The 10,153-nt window shown below is 39.4% G+C and overlaps 1 pseudogene; it reads right to left on the bottom strand.

Annotated features, from left to right (window-relative positions):
* Positions 1 to 2,749: 2,749 nt before the first annotated feature.
* LOC117801582 lies at positions 2,750 to 3,934 on the bottom strand (annotated as a pseudogene).
* Positions 3,935 to 10,153: the final 6,219 nt, after the last annotated feature.

Genomic DNA, 10,153 nt, shown 5'->3' with positions numbered 1-10,153 from the left:
AGATATATTGCTTATATCTCTTTTGAGCAAATCCTGGCTGTGATTTCTTCTTGATCTTTCTTTTAGGGAGAATTCCTCCATCTTGTCATTATGTCTAGGTTTCTGTCTTTTGCATCTTATGAAAGTTTGTTATGTTTTCTGCTCTTGAGAATAATACTATATTAAGAGGGGATCATACATTGTCCAGGGCCTGACACTTCAGGATGTGTTTCTGGTGTGTGATGTGTGCACTCCACTGTTGTGTTTTGGCTGCTCCTCCCACAGGTGAGTCCTCTGCAGAGTTCCTCCTGCTTGCAGTGGGGAGTTTTGGACCTTTAACTAAGTGAGCTTTGAGTTGTTCATTAAGATAAAACTTACTTTTTAAAAAAAAGAAAGAAAGAAAAAGAAAAGCCTGATCCAAGAATAGTGAAAGGGAAAAGGAGAAGAAAAGCAAACAAACAGACAAACAAGAAACTATAAGCCTCATGCCAAAGAAAAGGAAAAAAGAAAAAAAAAACAGAGAAGACTAATCTAAAAAACAAGAAAAGGAAACAAACAAACCAGCAAATGAACAAAAAACTGTAAGCACGATTCCAAAGGAAAAAAAAAAAAAAAAATCCTGGTCTTATATCCACCAGAACTGAAGCTGAGGCTTTGGTGCACTCTGTGATCAGTAGACTTGGTACATGTAGGCGGCATGTATTGGTCTTCTGAGGGAAAGGCCTGCTGCACTGGCTCACAGTCAGACCTGCCCTAGTAAAGATGGCCCTGACAGGTGCAGGTGGGCGGGGTTTGGTGTAAGCACTCCAATCTCCACTGAAGGTGCTGTTTTTCTCTATGACATCCTACAGTACTGGTGGGCAGGGGTGGGAGTGGGTGGTGGAAGATGTCATCACCTTCTCCTCTTATCCCTAGGGAGGGGAACTCATGGCTGCCACTGTTCAGGAGGTCCTCAGAGAAAAGCAAACAAATCTCCCCTCCCCTCCTGTGTCCCAAGCCCTTATTAGATCCCTGCCCTGAACCTGTCTGTGCCCAGGCTGTAGGCATGTCCACACCACAGTTCTCTGTGTTTTATCTCTGGCCAGTGGCTGGGATTAAAAACTCCAAATCATAAAGGACTCACCAAGGTGAAGACCCAATGTCTCCCCCTGGTGGAGAGCCTCCCAGCACTGCACTGGGCACCATTCTGTCCCAGAAAAGCAGTCGCACGGCTTTAGAGGTGCCTGGAGTTCATGGTGAAGCATAGCAAAAAGCTGTGACCAGGTTATCAGCCCTCTGCGTGCACCTCTGTCCCCTGCTGAACAGCTGCCCAGTGGTGCCCAATGGGTTCTTTGTCCTTGGAGAGGAAATATACCTTCTTCTAAATGTGCTCTAGGAAGGGGAACATTCTCTCCCTGTGCGACCCAGGGAATCCCCACACCATAGCATCTTGTTCAAACCCTACTCACTGCTCTCTCTCCCTCCAATTGTGCAGATTGTTTTCTTAATCCTCAGATCAATTTCTTAGTAGTTCAAAATAATGTGATGTTGATCTAGCTGTATTCAAGGGTTGAGGCAAGCCCAGGGTTCCTACTACTCCATCATCTTAACTACCCCTCCCTGGATCTTTGTATTTTTAAAGGTGTCAAAACAGGGTGGTAGAATTATAAGAGTATGCATTTTAAGCCGGGGTCAGACCTGGATCTGAATTATTCAAGACTTTTTAAGAAGTTGGGATATGGAGACCCAATATGTAAAAAGAGACAAATATTACCCAGGATTAGGACTCAAGAATAATAAGCATTAATAACTATCATTAGGACTTTAATGTTCTCTTAAAAAGTACATTTTATTTCATGTTAAAGTAAATTTTTAAAAATTTATTTCTTCGAGGGAGAGGGAGAGAGAAAGAGAGAGGGAGACAAAGCACCCATGTGAGTTGGGAAAGAGACTGAGGGAGAGGGAGAGAAAATCCCAAGCTGACTTAGTAGAGTGTGGAGCCTGACTTGCGCTCATTCTCATGACCCTGAGATCATGACCCAAGCTGAAACCAAGAGCCAGACACTTAACTGACTATGCTAGTCAGGTGCCCCATCCATGTTAAAGTTAATTTTTATTTTATTTTTTTAAAAGATTTTATTTATTTGACAGAGCAAGAACACAAGCAGGGAGAGTGGGAGAGGGAGAAGCAGACTTCCCACTGAGCAGGCAGCCCGACAGGATCATGGGATCATGACCAGATCCAAAGGCAGACATTTAATGACTGAGCCACCCAGCACCCCAAAAGTTAATTTTTAAAATAAACTTTGAATTTTAGAATAGTCTTAGATGTTCAGAAAAAACATGTAGTAGAGTTCCTGTATATCTCACACCCAGCATTGCCTTTATTAGTACTTCCACTAATAGTACCTTCCATTAACTTTCGATGATACATTTGTCATACAACTAGTGAACCAATATAGATACATTATCATTAACTAAAGACAACATATACAACTGCTATTAGCATTGGCATGTGGGTATCTGTGTGGATGTACATGTGCCAATTATTTGTGTAAATACCTAAGAGCACAATTCCTAGAATCCACAGTAAGACTACATTTAGCTTTCTAAGAAACTGCCAAGCTGTCATCCAACATGGTTGTACCATTTGCGTTCCAACAAACAATGCATGAGAGTTCCTGTTGCCCTATTATCTTTACCATCAGTTGGCATTGTCAGGTTTTGGACTTTAGCCATTTTATTAGGTGTAGAATAGTATTTTGTTTCAGTTTAAATATCTTTTTTTAAAAAAAAAAAGACACATTTATTCAGCGTCATGATCAGACTATTACATTTAGCAATCAACAGCATGGGTGCAAAAAAAAAATCTACATTAAAACCCTTTGTTGGAATGCTTTACACTTTCCACAGAACAGAAACTAAAATAACCTGTTATACAATTAGTCACAAATACAGTCCTCAAGTTTTTTGCCCATACACATGAGTATTGTCTAAAACAAGTCTTCTTTGTAGGAGCTAGGCCCTGCCACCACTGTGTTTGGCCGAAGTCACAAATCTGTTGTAACCTGTAGCTTCCCTGTCACTTCTCTGGCTCTCCTCTCCTGCTAAGCTTTGTTTCCTGGCAGTAATGAAAACCTTCTGCCACTGCCGTAGCTACTGCTGCTGCTGCTGGAACCACCATAGCCACCTTGGTTTTGTGGTTTGGCAAAGTATTGGCCGCCACCACCATAGGGGCCAGAGCTTCTGCCTCCAAAATTTCCTCCTTTCGTGGGTCCAAAATTTGAGGATTGATTGTTGTAATTGCCAAAATCATTATAGCTTCTGCCACCTCCAAAGTTGCTTCCATCATTACCAAATCCGTTATAGCCATCCCCACTGCCACCATATCCACCACCACCACGACTGCCGCCAAAGCCACCTCGCCCACTGAAGTTCCCTCCACAACCAAAATTGTCATTCCCACCAAAACCACCTCCACAACCACCACCGAAGTTTCCAGAACCACTTAGACCTCTTTGGCTGGATGAAGCACTAGCCATCTCTTGCTTAGATAGGGCTTTCCTTACTTCACAGTTGTGACCATTCACAGTATGGTTTTTGAATGACAATCTTGTCTACAGAGTCGTGGTCATCAAATGTTACAAAAGCAAAACCTCTCTTTTTGCCACTGCCTCGGTCCGTCATGATCTCAATCACTTCAATTTTCCCATACTGTTCAAAATAATCTCTTTGATGGTGTTCTTCAGTGTCTTCTTTAATGCCACCAACAAAAATCTTTTTCACAGCTAAATGGGCACCAGGGCTTTGAGAATCTTCTCTTGAGACAGCCCTCTTTGGTTCCACAACTCTTCCATCCACCTTGTGTGGCCTCGCATTCATGGCTGCACCCACCTCCTCCACTGAGGCGTTCATTGACAAACCCAAAGCCGCTGGAGCGCTTGGTGTTTGGATCTCTCATTACCGTAACACAGTCCGTAAGCGTTCCCCATTGCTCAGAATGGCTCCTCAGACTCTCATCGATTGTTTCAAAGCTCAAATCTCCAATGAAGAGCTTCCACCGCTGTTCAGGCTCTGTGGGAGACTGACTTAGACATGACGGCGGTGGGAGGGGAGACTTCAACGATGCTTACTCGGCGGCGTCCACGGGCAGAAAGTAGTTAAATATCTTTAATGAGAAATGATGTTGAGTATCTTTTCATATGCTTATTTGCTATTTGTATACTTTGGTGAGGAATCTGTTCAGGTCTTTTGCTTAATTTTTAATCATGCTCATTTTCTTGTTGAGTTTTAGGAGTTCTTTCTATATTATCTTTTGGATAATAGTCCTTTATTACATGTCTTTTGAAAATATTTTCTCCCAGTCCATAGTCTGTTTCATTCTCTTAACAATGTCTTACAGGGCAGAAGTTTTTAATTTTAATAAAGTCCCAATTTCTCTATTTTTATGGATCATACTTCAGTATTACATTTAAAAATATATCCCCGGGGCACCTGGGTGGCTCAGTCAGTTAAGCATCTGCCTTCGGCTCAGGTCATGATCTCAGAGTCCTGGGATGGAGCTCTGAATTGGGCTCCCTGCTCAGCGGGGAGTCTGCTTCTCCTTCTCCCTCTGCCCCTCCCCCTGCTCCTGCTCTCTCACTCTCTCACTCTCTCTCTCTCAAATAAATAAGATCTTTTAAAAAATAAATAAAAATAACTTATTCCCAAACTCAAGTTTATGTAGTTTTCCTATATTTTCTTCTAGAAGTTCTATAATCTTGCATTCATTCTGAGCTTTCGTGTGTGTGCATATAAGATATAAGATTTCTATCTAGGTATTTATTTTTCCGTATGAACATCTAGCTTCAGAACCATTTACTGAAAAGACCATTGAATTGTCTTTTCACCTTTGAAAAAAATTAGTTGAATGTATTTGCAGGGCTTGATTTCTGGATTCTCCATTTGTTGTATTGATGTACGTGCCTTTTTTTTTTTCTTTTTAACCAGTATCATCTTGATTACTGTGCATTAAAATAAGTCTTGAAAACAGGTAATGTGAGTCCTTCAACTTCTTTCTTCTTCAGTATTGGCTGGCTATTTTAAGACCTTTGTTTTCCATACACATTTGAGAATCAGCTTGTTGATCTCTACAAAATAGTTTGCTGGGATTTTGACTAGAATTGCATTAAATGTTTAGATGGAGTTGAATTAACATCTTAACAATGTGCTAAATGTTTAGACTGGGTTGAAAAGAATTGATATGTTAACAATATTGAATCTCTCAGTCCATGAACACAAAATATTTCTCCATTTGTTTAGGTTCTTCTTTCCTTTTTTTAATCCGTGTTTTACAATTTTCTGCATATAGATTCTTTTATTTTGTTAGATTTACACTTAAGTATTTCATTTATTGGTGCTACTGTAAATGGCTTTTTATTTAAAATCCAATTTTTATAGGAAAACAATTGACTTGTATACTAACCTTGTATCCTGAGAACTTGCTACATACATGCTTTTTAGTAGCAGAAGGTTTTTTCGTAGATTCTTTGGGATTTTCTATGTAGAGAGTCAAGTCATATGAAATAAAGACATTTTATTGCATTTTACTGTGAACTGGTACAGCCACTCTGGAAAACAGTATGGAAGTTCCTCAAAAAGTTAAAAAGAGAACTACCCCATGCCCCAGCAATTGCACTACTGGGTATTTATCCAAAGGATACAAAAATGTTGATTTAAAGGGGCACATGCACCCCAGTGTTTATAGCAGCATTATCAACAATAGGCAAATTATGGAAAGAGCCCAAATGTCCATTGACTGATGGATGGATAAAGAAGATGTGGTATAAATATATAGAATGGAAAATTATTCAACCTTCAAAAAGAATGAAATCTTGCCATTTGTAATAATGTGGATGGAGCTGGAGTACATTATGCTAAGTGAAATAAGTCAGTCATAGAAAGACACATATCACATGATTTCATTCATATGTGGAATTTAAGAAACAAAACAGATAAAAAAAAAAAAGAGGGAAGCAAACCATAAGAGACTGTTAACTACAGAGAACAAACTTAGGGTTGATGGAGAGAAGCAACAACTTGGATGGAACTAGAGTATATTATGCTAAGTGAAATAAGTCAGTCATAGAAAGACAAATATCACATGATTTCATTCCGACGTGGAATTTAAGAAACCAAACAGATGATCACAGGGGAAGGGGAGGAAAAATAAAAACAGAAAGGGAGGCAAATCATAAGAGACTGTTAACTACAGAGAACAAGCTGAGGGTTGCTGGAGAGGTGGGGGGGGTTAAATGGGTGATGGGGATTAAGGAGGGCACTTGTGATGAGCAATGGGTATTATATATAAGTGATGAATCACTAAATTCTACTCCTGAAACCAATACTACACTATATGTTAAATAACTTGAATTTAAACTAAAAAAATACAAAAATCCAGTAATAGAATCACTGTACTATGGTAGAGTGGGAGGAGAGGTATTCATTCTTTTGTTTGATTCATTTAGAGAACATTTTATTTAAATATGTGCCAAGCCCTGTGTGAAGCACATGGATACAAAGATGTATTTCCCACTGAAACATAAACATAATGAAGACAATTGAAGCTTGCTCACAGATTATTTATTCTCCTTAGTGCCTAGAATAATATCTGAGCAAAGTAAGAACAATAATATTTCTGGAATAAATAAAACATGAGTACAACATAATCCTTGGCTTTAAGGAGCACAGAGTCCATTTGGAGAGATAATATACAAAGATAATTATAATACTTTACATATTTTAATTGAGGTACATAAAAAGGGTGTATAAAGTCACAGATCAATTTTAACTAAAAACCTTTCACTACAATGATGACATTTGAAAAAAAAAATACATATTCCTCCTCCAAGATTTTCCCTGAAACTGCCTGAGAAAATATATAGTTTACCCAACTCCTTACTTAATATCACTGCTTGAAAGCGTCATCAGTGTCTAAAACTTAACAGGGTCAAAAGAGGACATCTGATTCCTCCTCCTGCTCCAATCTTGTCTCCTATTCTAGCCTTCTTCACCTCAGTAAATAACAATTCCTTTCTTCCAGTTCCTCAGACAAAAAAACAAAAGTATCATTGTTTCTTCTGTTTTCTCCACACTTTACCCATTGATTAACCTGTATTCCTTACACCCCACGTCTCATACATTATCCATTAGTAATTATCTATCAGGGCTACTTTTAAATTACATCTCTGTGCTTCCACTGCTCCTGGGGCACTATCATATCCTTCTGATCTAACTCATCTCCCTAATCCTTTTCATGCCTTTTCTGGAGATTATGTCCCTAAAGCTGTACGGGAGCGCCTGGGTAGCTCAGGCAGTTAAGTGTCAGACTCTTGATTTCCACTCAGGTCATGATCTCAGGGTTGTGAGACTGAGCCCCATGCCAGGCTCTGCACTGGTCATGGAGCCTGCTTAAGATTCTCTCTCTCCCTCCTCCTCAGCCCCTCCTCCCTTCTTCCTCTCCCTCTCTTAAAAAAAAAAAAAAGCTGTCAGTAATTTTTGTAAAACAGAGCAGATTATATAACTCTCCTGGTTTCCTGTGAGACTTAAAAGTCCTCCTTACCATCACCTACACAGCCACCTTTTACTTCTCGTTCCCTCACTCTTCCCTTTGTTCTGTGTGCTATAACACACTAGCCCTCTTGCTCCTGTTAAACATGCCATACTCATGCTCATGCCAGAGTCTTGTCTTCGGCTCTTTCCTCTGCTGCAATCCTCTTGTTCCAGATTCTCCCATGGCTTTCTCCATCTCCACAGCAAGGCCTCTTCTTACGTTGTTCCTCCTTAGAGGGGCTGCTTCAATCTACCCTTCCAAAAACAGCACTCATGTTCATTCTATATTATTTATTTTCTTCATAAAATATGCTTTGGCATTATGTTTATTTGTTTATATTTATGTTTTACTGTTTATCATCTGACCTCCCTATAGGAATGTGAACTCCACAAAGTCAGGGAAAACACCTATCTTGTTCTGAACTAATAAACAAGGCCTGGTACATTAAATAAATAAATGAATGAATGAACAAAAATAATGGGCATATTACCAGGCAAAGAAGGGAAGAAAACACAATAAATGCTGAGATAACAGTGATATATCAAATTAAAATGAGATATATTAGATTAGGATACTAAAAGAAAAAAAGGTTTGATTAGAATTGGTACTTATTTGCCTACCTAAAATGTTTGAATTTAATCATGTTGGCAATGAGGAAGATTCACGAACACAATGACTGGATCTGGTTTTTTGTTTGTTTGTTTCCTTTTTTGTTTTTTATTTTTTGGGGATTTTAGTGTGTTTCATTTTATTTTTTCCAGAAAACTCACACATGAAAACCTGATGGCATGACTAGAGTTTAAAAACTAAATTTGGAATGACTTCAGCAAGAGAGTAAAAAGTCTGGGTTAATTTCAAAGTGTTTTTCTGTGGTAAAATACATAACATTTGGTGACCTATGAGAAATGAGGTAAAGGGAGAAGACTAATTTCTGTCTTGAGCAGCTCTACACTTGATAGTGTATTAAATAAGGTAGGGTGCTCAATATGAGAAGGGAAGGTGCTTAAAGGAACAGGAAATAATTGTATTGGGAATAAGATGCATGTGAAATGGCTTCTAGACATCCATGTGGAAATTATGGAAATATATAAAAACATGTTTAGTGGACAACTGAAAATAAATGTCTGCAATGGCATTGGTTTTGTATTACTATATAACAATCACCACAAATTTAGTAGCTTAATTCTTTTTTTTTTTTTTTTTTTCAGACAGGGAGAGAAAGAGAGGACAGGGAAAGAGAGAATCCCAAGCACACTCCAGGCCCAGCACGGAGCCCGACATGGGCTTCAACATGGGCTCCACAACCCCAAGACCATCACCCAATCTGAAATCAAGAGTCGGAATCTCAATGGGAGCCACCCAGGCACCCCACACATTTAGTAGCTTAAAGCAACATGCATTTGTTAGCTAAGCATTTCTGTGGGTCCAGAGTCTAGGCACTGCTTAGCCAGAGCATAAACAGCAAACTGAGTAATCATAAAACCAATGTTTAAATGCATATGAGGCAAGCCTGAGGAGTCCCTAGCACACATGGTTGTGAGAAATACTACTAAGGGAACTCAGATATCATAGCCAGCAAGGTAGAGACTGGGAATACTGAACGAAATTAGAGATCTCCTGTTATATGACCTCACTGCTTCACCAAATGAGGCTCCGGTTTGGATACATAAATAGTTATTAGAAAAAAATAGTACTAAAAAAATTATTTTAAAAAACTAGGAAGAGGAGTCAAAGAAGGTGATTAACTTGAAAAAAATGGTAAAGAGAAAGTGATATGCCACAGCGGCTTCCATAGAGTGGTTACACTGAAAGCTGTTCCTGGCAGCTGTCAAGCAGAAACCTTCCCGGTCTTACAAGCAGGGGGACTTTGGACAGAAAACTGGTTACACACAGGAAGAAAGGGCAGAGGAGTCAAACAGAAAAAGGTAAGACAACCAAAGGTCTGCAACTTTAAGAAGCCCTTTCCATCCCTAGAGTAGAAAGGACAATGGGAAGAGGTAGTTATTAGAGCCTGGGAGTCCGGGCGTATGTTGGACACTGGAACTAGAGGGGAGGAACTCTTTCTGGCACAGGAGCTGTGGAAGGAATGCAGCAGCTGCCACAAGTGCTACTTAAGGCAGAAGCCAGTGAGAAATTCCCTGGTCCTTAGCACTCCACCTTCCGCCAGCGCTTCCCATGGGCCGTGTCTACCTGCAAACCCATAGCAATCCTGAGAAAAGTGTTCTCTGCCTTGGGGAAGGGATGTCAAAGAAGGGAGAATGAGAACAGAAAGAGTGAGAGTAAACAGCTAAACGAAGCACAGACGGAAGACTGAGAAGCAGGTCACAAAAAAATGAGACCACTTTCAGGTTAGAATCTCTATATGCAACAAACTATATTTTGAAATTTTAGATAGGGGCATTGTTACAATAATAGATGTCACCAGCCCAAGTACAAATGAGGGGAGAATAAATAATGAGACTGTTGTTTGTGCATGACTTAAGAAATTAGTCTTCCTAGGTTTTTTTCATGAAATTGTCTTGACGTTTTAATAGTAAGAAGTAAAATTCTTTTCTAAGAAGTAATTAAAGCCATATAGCTGATTAAATAAAAGCAGATTGGGAA

The sequence above is a fragment of the Ailuropoda melanoleuca genome, chromosome 3 (genome assembly GCF_002007445.2).
Source record: "Ailuropoda melanoleuca isolate Jingjing chromosome 3, ASM200744v2, whole genome shotgun sequence".
NCBI lineage: Eukaryota > Metazoa > Chordata > Mammalia > Carnivora > Ursidae > Ailuropoda > Ailuropoda melanoleuca.
This window is presented reverse-complemented; position numbering and strand designations above follow the sequence as displayed.